General features: G+C 45.5%; 1 pseudogene; it reads right to left on the bottom strand.

The window, feature by feature from the left end:
* Nucleotides 1-1,411: 1,411 nt before the first annotated feature.
* Nucleotides 1,412-1,858, bottom strand: LOC102478968 (40S ribosomal protein S17-like; annotated as a pseudogene).
* Nucleotides 1,859-10,061: the final 8,203 nt, after the last annotated feature.

The raw sequence follows: 10,061 nt of genomic DNA, 5'->3' as shown, positions 1-10,061 counted from the left end.
GGCTAAACCTCAGCCATGTGCCCTGCCCTGTGCGGGAGGTCAGGGTAGACAGGGCACTGTGTTTGGCAACCCTAACCAACCCAAACGGATCTATCACCAGATTCCTATCACTGGGATGATTCTATGTAAAGGCCACCCGCTGCTGGTTGTCGCCACCACTGAGTGGAAAAGTGAGCCTTCCCAAGGGGAAGGAGCACCCACTCCTCTCACTAATCATCCTCTGTGCCTGCATCACCCAGCCTCTTAAATCGCAGGACTGCAGCTCAAAACCAAGCCCCCTTCACGTGGCATTGAAGGCCCTCCTGATCTTTTGTTTTTCTCTCTCTCCCCTACTCCCTGGACTGTCATCTCCCGGAGGGCTGAGGCCCTCTGTATCCTGAGTGCCCAGCACTGGGAGTCAGTTCAGAAACCTGCTGGACTGAACCAGAGCCCGAGGGAGTCTGCAGACTTACTGTACCCAGGGCAAACACTGTTTTCCACCCAGGGGCCCATTGGAAGTAGGCCATAGGGTATTTCCAGGAAAGAGCAATAGGAGCAATAGCCCCAGGGCCCCAACCATCTCAGGATTCTGAGAAAAGGGGAAGGCGGGGCTGTTTCTCAAGAGCTCCAGCACATTCATGGCACCATAGCTGGGCTGAGCTGAGGAGCCATGTGGGTGCAGGAGCTGCACTCCCTTCACTTCTCTCGGGAGCCAAAGCCAAAGGTCAAGACACATTTTTAGGAGATTTCAGAGAGCCTGAACTATGCATGAGCACAGCTCTGGCGGGTGTCTCTGTCTCTGCCCTCTGAGTCATCATACCCTGTCCCCAAAGTACATTTCTTGACTCCTCTCACAGGCCCCAGAGCGTAGCCCAAACCCCTTCCTCATTTCTAGTAAGATAGCTGAGACTACTTGGTACTTTCCAAAGGAGTTTAACAGGGAAAGAAGAAAATGCCAGAAGTCGACCAACTTTGTAGAAGGTGTGTCTGAGCTTCTGGAACATCCTGCTCTATGCCCTTCTTAGAGTTCCATTTACAGAAGCCTCCATATTATTTCTAGTTCCAACTAAAGCTGATGTGGGATTGGGCTCCCTGGGTGCACTATTTTCTCTCTCCTAGCCCTCAGAAGCATGGCTGGGGGGAGAAGTGCAGGCCCCTAGAGAGACAGGACTAAATAAAACATGAGATCTTTCCACACACCTTTTCTTCCTTCCTCCCTCAAACACTCCAGATCACCTCCTCCTCTTGCGCCAGGTTTTGTTTGTTTGTTTTTCCTTAAGAGCCGCAGTTTAGTGAAGGAGATGCCTACATACAAGTAAGTACCTATCCTAGTATCCAATAGAGCTGACCAGACTCTCATCATCATGTTTCATCAATAGAAAAAACAGTCTGTCTCTCCCCCAAATACCAAAAAGTCATTTAATTTTTTTGTTTATTCTGTTTCGGTTTGTTTCCCAAGGTTTATTGGAAATTCTAAAGCCATGACAAAAATCTTTAAATGGTTGCCCTTGGTATTTTGATGAGTGACCCGCAGGTTGAACTGTCTGCCAAAGTCCAAATGCTTCAGCATTTCCGTAGTGTCAGGATCTACTTCAGTGACCTCCTGACCCAGGGCTGAGACCTCAGGAACAGAATTCTCTCTCCTTTCTCTCTCCTCTTCCTCCAGTTCAATGGAGAAGCCTCTCACTGCCTCTCTGAATCTGCTTCACCAGGTGCGTGACCTGGCCTGCTAGCTCATTGAGGAGCTTGTTATTGGAAATGACGTGATGTTCATGCACGTGCGTGTGTTCGTGTGGAAGTCGTTGCTGGGACATGTATAGTACTTCTCCATGATGACCTGGACTACCTTCGTCACAGTTTTGGTACAAATGCAGTCCATGTTGGTGGGTCCATGGTGAAAGTGTTCATTTCAGTTTTTTTATCAAAGAGAATCTTTTTTTTTTTTTTTTTTTTTTTTTTTTTATTTTTTTTTTTTTAGATTTTTCCTTTATTCATGATAGAGTACATGCACCTACACCACAGAGAGAGAGAGAGAGAGACAGAAAGAGAGAGAAATGTGAACCCTCAGTTCTGGTCACACCAAGATCCTTTTCTTCAGCCCTCCACCTCATCGTATTTTGGGCACCCATGCATGTGCCAGGTGTATTTTTCAGGCTACCGGGCCAGGGATTTGAACTGTGGTCACCCTGTGGGATCTGACTTCTCCTGAGCATCACATTACCACTGCACCATAGAGCTGGCACTGAAAAGAATCATTTTAATGGTTCCAGAAAATGTTACATTTAAATATTCCCTCAAAATATGGTCTATGACACCACCTTCTCTTTCCTGGATGTCTTCTTTCCTTCAGAGAGGCCCTCTGCCCATTCTAGAATGTATCTACATAGATTTCTTACATTTCTCTCACTACCTGAGGTGCTACCACAAAAGCCTTGGGAATCTGGTAGACGAACTTAGACCTGTCTTAGCAGGGGAATGAGGAGAAGGAGGGACAACGATTCCTATTTGTGTACACCATGAAGCAACAGGACAAATGTGGTAGTATCAGCCTTCTCTATGGCCTTTGAGGCAACAGGACAAGTGTGGTAGTATCGGCCTTCTCTCTGGCCTTTGTCTCCCCTGCCCACCCCCAAGCACTATTGCTCTGCCCTAGATCTTCTGACATTGGCTCAATTGACAACTCCCTCCAGACAACCTCAGACCCTCCTTTGGCTTCCCCTGCATTCACATGCTGATGGCTCCAAATCCAAATCTCCTTTTCCCTAGGAAGTCAGCCTCCTAAGTGCCCAAGTTTTTCCAATACATAAATGACTCTTAAGAAACCTAGAGTTTGAGAGGGACCTATGGTCACCTATAAAACTCTTTAGGGCAGCAAAACCATGACTTTTAAAAGTAGGTTATTGATGATGTCATTTAAAAATTACCCTGTGTGTGTTTTTTTTTGGTCTCCTCTTCTCTCTCCCTCCCCAATAAGTTCTGGTCTAGGGGATGGGTAGGGAAGACAGTGAAAAGACTTTTTGTGTCTCAGACCAGACAGGGCCTCTCCAAAACATGTATTTGCAAGGATTTGGTTGATGGGCCTGGAAGATGGATCCCTGGATTAATTGGGTTGTATCCAGGGAATGACATAAACTAGTTGGTATAGACCTAAGATTACTGCCCCCTTTTTACCAACTGTGGTGGTGACTGAGTTATTATGGTTATTGCTTTAGGCCAGTCATGGCTGCTCCTAGAACCCATCCAAACCACAAGGCTTTTCTAATATATGAGAAAGATGGAATAGTTGGTGGGTAAGCAACCAATGTCCCTGGCAAGGTTCCTCTTGAGCAATGGCTTGGAAACATTTTTAAAAGTGAATTGCTTTATTTCTTCCATGAACAAAAGTGAGACAAAGAGAGAGAGAGAGAGAGGCACCCTAATAGGTGTCTATGCCACAATCCACCCCTAGTCTCAGCTGGCCCAGATCATGGGTGTGTATGTGCACACCTGGAGTGCTCACATACTGGGACATGAATTTAGGACTCCTCCTTTGTGGATCCAGTGCGTTCCTGCTATATCACTGCCTGTTCCTGCAGACATTTTCAAACATGAGTCATAGTAGGAAACACATTTTACTCTGTGACTTAAGACACACAAACACACACACACACACACATACACACACAAATGCACTCACTCACACACACAAGAAAAACAAAATTTTCACTGAATAACATTGACCCCTTGCTACCTTGCTACTGAGACTACATTCTGATATTTTGAAATCCTGGCTGCTTGAGTAGGTAATGCCCAGTTCTATTTAATTTTTTTTTTTTTAAATCTTGATCTGAACCCACCAAACTGACTTCACAGCTTATTGGTGGGCCCTGACTCATAGTTTGAAAAATGTCATTCTTAAGATTTGCATAAACTTCCTGCATTACTAAAATAGTTGTTAAGATGTGGCATCAATCCTCTTGGAAGTGGAGAGGGAAGTGTGCAAGGAAATGGAAGCTGGGTCAGTGGAGGGTCATCCAGGGGTGTGGTGCTTGTCACTAGTGACTCAGAAGGAAGGCCTGGAGAGATTTTTGAGCTCCAAAGTCAGATTCCAGCTTCAAGAGCGAGGCAGTTCACTAGGACTATTCTCTCGAACAGATCAGATGTGTGGCTGCGTAGGACTCCACTGGACTGGCACATGGGCATGCAGCACAGCTGCTCAGGCTACTGTGTGTAGGACATTGTCTGTGTATTACAGAGGTGTTGAGGGGGAAGGTGCAGGTGAGCATAAGTCAGCCATGTGCCCATTTATATAAAACTAAATGACATACACAAGTAAATATATGTTTAGGGATGCATTAATATAATAAAGGCAAGATGCAGAATAGTGGTTAGGGCCTGATAGACCCAGGGAAGGGCACAGAGCGTCCTTCCACAGTAATAGAGACATTTTATTTTCTGATCTAAGTGGTGGAATACACAGCTGGTTGTTTTAGTAGTCACTAAACATTAAAGATGGGTTGTAGGGCTGGCCGCATAGCTTAGTGGTCAAGGGAGCATGATTCCACATGGCCGACCATGGTTTTTAAATCTTGGCCCTGAAAGCTTGAAAAACGGCCCAGGTGGGGCCAGCAAATGGTGTAGCAGTTATATTACTGGACTCTCACATGGCTGACCATGGTTCAAGTGCCAGACCAGGTGGCTTGAAACTCATAGCAGGCATGTGTGTGTGCATACCCAAGATCCCAGGAGGAGAGTGGAGGAGAAGAGATTGTGTCATGGCCATCCTCCCTCAGGGGTGATTTCTCACTTTCCTCTCATGTCTCTGTCTGTCTCTCTCTGGCAAGCGCACATGCATATGGCAAACACCCTTAAAGAAAAAAAAAAAAGAAAGAAAAGAAAGAGAGAAACAGGCCAGGCATGTGTGGGTGGACGCCCCAAATCCCAACAGGATGGAGGAATAGAGAAGGAATTGCAGCATGACCATGCCCCATGGGGGTTGTTTTCTTTCCCCCTCCCTACTCTGTCTCTCTCTCTCTCTCTCTCTGGTGAGTGATGTACCCTTTGGCAATAAAAAAGGAAAAAGCTGGGTTGTATACACAAATGCATGCACACATCTATTGGTATGTGCGGACTTTGCTTAATGAGCTCACAGACTTAAGTGGAAGACAGACGTAATCATAACTAATATATATACAGTGAGATCATAAGAAATACAGAGGCAATCATTCTGGCTAATTATGTGACCTTGGGATGTAATCTTATTTCTTGAATTCTTATTCTGTAGACACATTATATATAGATAGATATTAAAAAAGCACATATAGTATATGTGTATATTACATATATAATGTATACTATACATACACATAGCTACATATATAATAAGCTTATTGTGAGAATCAACTGATATATATATATATAATGCACGAGAAAATGTCTGACAAACTGTGAAAAACTGCAGAAAATGTGAGATAATATTATCACTTTGGGCATCTTTGCAACTATTTCTTCTGGGAAGCTGCTATATCCCACACAGTTTTGTGCTCAAGTGGCAGTCTGAAGAAAGCAGGTTGTGACTGTAAATTATTCTCAATCTAACATATTTTGTGTCTAGCACAATGAGGGATAGAAATAAAGACGACACTGGCTATTACTGAATAGCTTGTGATTATCAGAACAGAGACTTGGCACTGAACTGACCCGTGGGAGGCTAGACTAGGGGGACTAGGAATGGGAACTAGTGTGCTATTTGGGGCTGGGGGCTAGGGCTAAGTAGAGAGTACGATGCTCCCCCTTCCCTAGGGGCCCTTTTGGTCCAGTAAGCTGACCCTCAACACCATTCTGACACTGGGCCCTGGCAGGAGCTGCTCCACCTTAGGGCTCTGGTCTAAGCATGGACACAAAACCTTTCCCCCTGTTCTCAGCAGCCCCAGTGTGAGAAGCATGGGAATATTCTGGCTTATGGTGCTGCCAGACTAGGCTCTCTTTCTCAGTTCCTTGACTCTGCTCTGTTCCTCTGCTACATGAGCCACCTATGCCGGCCCAGACTGCCAGCACAGCTCTGCAACCTCCTTGTTCATGGTCCCACTTTTCTGGCTCTTTGCCACTTCCATGCAAGGGGTTCTACTTTAAGTTCTCGGAGGCTCGTTCCAAGATTCAGAAGGTAGCAATTCACTATCAAGACAGGAGACCAGGTTCAAGAACCCTGTAGACATACTGACTCCAGAAAGTAGACTCCAACGTTTCTCCCACTTGGGATAAATTATTTCCCAGAGACTGGGGGGGAGACAAAGAACCTGATTGGAGTCAGGCAGTTTATCGGAGTACCCGCTGAACAGGTGACACAAATGCAGCAACTGGAGGCAAGTTTGTTAAAGAGCTCATTTGCAAAAAGGTATGGAGATAGCACAAGGGAGGAGGCAGAACCCCAGAGTACTCAAGGAAGTACTGTTAACAGCAGGGGCTCTTACCAGCCTAGGCCTGAACGTGTGAAGGGAGGGATAATGTTAGTGCCTGAAGAGAGAGTCCTGTAAAGGGAGGAGCTACCTGAAGGATCTGCAGTTTTCAGTAGAGAGTCGTAGCCAGTCATTGGAGACCCCATAGAGACAGAACCAGGCAAAAGAATCTGACTTCATTCTCCTGCCTCCCATCTCCAGCCTGTTGATTAAACCTAAGTGGCAGCCAAAAGGCAAGGAAATCACCTGTTATGGTCCATTTGGGTCAGAGTGCAGGGAACAGAGCACGGGGGATGTGGAGAACCGAATGACCTACACAACTTTCCTGTGATGAGGGGCCTCCACAAGGGCTGGATTTGAGCAGGATAGCACCACAGTCAAAATGGGAAACCCAGAGGACACCAAAGATCACAAAAGCACAGTCAAGCATTCAATCCAATGAGACTAACTGCAGACCCCTGGAATTCAGAGACGGAAAAGGCCACTGGAAGGTGAGGGCACTATGTGCAAAGGCATGACCTTGATGGCTGAATTCAAGCATTCTATATTTCAACCAAAATGAAGCCATGTCTTGGTAGAAATTTCTGGCATGCAAGAGTAGAATTAATTCAGCAATTTCACTTGCAGCACCAGGTTGAAATTTCCTATCATCTGCTTTCAAGGACATTTAGAAGCAGATTTGTAGCAGATTCTCTATTATTTACTTTATCACTAAGAGTGACTTAATGGAATGATCCTTGTTCAGCGATTTAAAAGACCTCAGTGTGAGACTCCACTGTGCCAGCAGGTGGTGTGATAGTTAGGGCTCTAGACTTCCCCATGGTCAAACACGGTTTGAGTCCTGGACCTGGTGGCTTGCTTTCTCACTTTCCCTCTCTCTCTGGTAAGCATGCATCCCTTGTAGCAAATTAAAAACCAATAATAATAAGTAAAACAGTGCCTGCACCTCACTGAAGCCTTCAAGTCACTCCATTCCGCTGTCTGGGATTCAGTTTCCTGCTCCGTAGTATGTGAGGGTCGGCCGTGATCACTAAGATTCTTCTGACTCAAGCATGCTAAGATTTGCAGAAGGACCATGATCAGAATAGGTCATAACTGGCACCCAAAATTCAGCAGTCACAGGTGGATTCCATTTTGTAAACTACCACATTGTTTTTTTGACATCTCTCTTTAAAATTGTTCCATTGCTCTGATGTAGCAAAGAAGAGAAAATAATTGCCTTCCAGTGGATTCATGCCCATGAAAACAAACCCAAGTGTACTGCTACTAAAAAGACTCCGTCTGCCGTGCTTCCTATTTATTTTGGTGTTGGTGAATTGGCCGGAGGAGACTTGAGAAAGGCGTGCTACACCGCACTGAGTCATCACCTGAAAGGCTTCCTTCAAGAACCTCCAAGAGCCCAGCTGGCAAAGATAGGGCCTGCTCTCACGATTTGTCCCTGGTACATCTCTCCACGCAGGAAGCTGTTTGCCCTCACTTCCTCATTACAAGGCTGACCCACCAAGCTCGTTTCTTGTTTAAGTCAGAAAAGACAGCAGGGACCAGAAGTGGCATGGTGGTTGAGGGCGCTAGACTCCCACATGGCCAACCATGGTTTGAGTCCTGGACCAGGCAGCTTGCTTTCTCACTTTCTCTCTCTGGTCAAATTAAAATAAATAAATAAAGTTAAATAAAATAATTCTTAAAAATTGATCCCTTTTAAAAAATAAATAAAACAAGGCCTTGGAATGCTCACTCTGTCTTCAGGTCCTGGCATGCAGTCTGACTGACTCACTATAAGAGGGATCTGTCATGTTTCCTGCCCAACTTCTCCCTCGTTCCCTAACAGGGACGAACATCCTCACCTCCTTCCTTCCTGTCCTACTCCAACCACATGATTGATTTTAGCAGAGCTGCAAATCACAGATTCTTAACACCCGGCCACAAAGATGATGCTATGACTAGGCCTGGCCCATCCCCCAGCCACAAAGATCAAATGAGGAAACTGATAAGAGCTGGGCCAATCTGCTGGGGTTTATATCCAGTAAAGAGGGAAAGGAGAGAGAAACCCCGTCATTGTTTTGACAGGGCTAGCTAAATAACACAAGCCAGGAGCTTCTGGTGGCTGTGCCTCCAGTGCCCTGCCCCTGCTAGGATGAAGACATCAGAAGTATGAGATAATGAGGCCCCAGCACAGAGAATGGCTTGTTCACTGGGGGAAAGAGAGGAGAGGAGGGAGACAAGTTGACAGTATTATGTATCTGGACATAGTGGTCCCACTGCCACACCTATTTTTTTTCTTTTCTTTTCTTTTCTTTTTTTTTTTTCAAAGATTTTTGTTATAGGGCACATGTGTTTATCAGAGAGACAGAGACAGAGAGACAGAAAGCAAGAAATCATTCCCCATGAGGGATGGTCTTGCTACAATTCTTTCTCCATTCTCCTGTTGGGATTCTGGGCATGCATGCACACACATCCAGCTTGAGTTTCAAGTAGCCAGGTCCAGGACTCAAACCATGGTCAGCCATGTGGGAGTCCAGTGACGTAACCATTACACCATCTGCTGGTCCCATCTATTTTCATTTCTATTTTAGTTTTTTTTGTTGTTGTTTTTTGGTTTTTGGTTTTTTTTTTTTTTGCTACAGGGCATGTGCTTACGCACACATGAGAGAGAAAGCAAGGACTCACCTGCAGAGGGGATAGTCATGCCATAATCCCTTCTCCTTCATTCTCCTCTTGGGATTTTGGCAACATATTCTTGTACCTGGGATGATTTTTCAAGCTGGCAGGTCTGGGACTTGAACCATGGAGTTGTCCATGCAGGATTCAGTGCCTTAACTTCCACGTCACCTACTGGCCTGCCAGGTCTACCTCTTTTTACAAGCACCCATAACTCTACATTTTAGTGATGCCAATTTCACTTGCATTTCTGTCCCATGACTGAAGAAGCCTGAATAGTAAGAGATGGGTACCAGCAAATGAAACATGTAGGTAACAGACCCCAAAATGTGCACCTGGGGATCCATGAGGATTCCTCTCTCCTGAATGGAGAAGCTGACAGTCCAGGTGATAGTGAGTGGCCCGCCAACTCTGGCCAGCTGCTTCAAGGGGTCTGAGGTCAAAAGATGTCTTTTCCTGGGCCTTTTGATGAGGCACAACTAAAAAGAAAGTTTCCATCGAAGCTGGGCTGTTTGAAGTAGGGGGTTTAAAAAAGAAGCTCCTTCTTGCGGTAAGGTTCCAGAGTACGAGTCTGATAGTCTTTTTCCTTCAACAACTGCAAAAGCAGAATCGTGCAACACAGCCCACAGTTTGTACAGACCTTCTCATTGCTCAGAGCTTCAGAACTGCTGAGGCAAGGAAGGTGGACATGCTCCTTCCCACAGCTCAGTTCAGCTGGGACCCATAGGAGGACAAAAATGACTTGCCTCTCTGCTAGTGATGTGAGTCTTGTCTGTCTCTGCCCAGAAGGTAGGGATATAGGTTCTTAGATGGTGACTCGGATCATTTCTTTTTCCCTTTAAATTTTAAAAAATTAATTTAATTATTTTTATTTTTTTTTACTGCCAGAGGGCACACTTGCTTGCCAGAGAGAGAAAGAGAAAGTGCTGCCCAGTGGGTTACCCCACAATCCCTTTTCCTCCATCTCTCCATCCCGTCAGGATCCTGGGC

Source organism: Tupaia chinensis, unplaced genomic scaffold, assembly GCF_000334495.1.
Source record: "Tupaia chinensis unplaced genomic scaffold, TupChi_1.0 Scaffold138491_1, whole genome shotgun sequence".
In the NCBI taxonomy this organism is placed as follows: Eukaryota; Metazoa; Chordata; class Mammalia; order Scandentia; family Tupaiidae; genus Tupaia; species Tupaia belangeri.
Note: the sequence above shows the minus strand (reverse complement) of the source record. Positions and strands in the feature narration are given on the sequence as shown.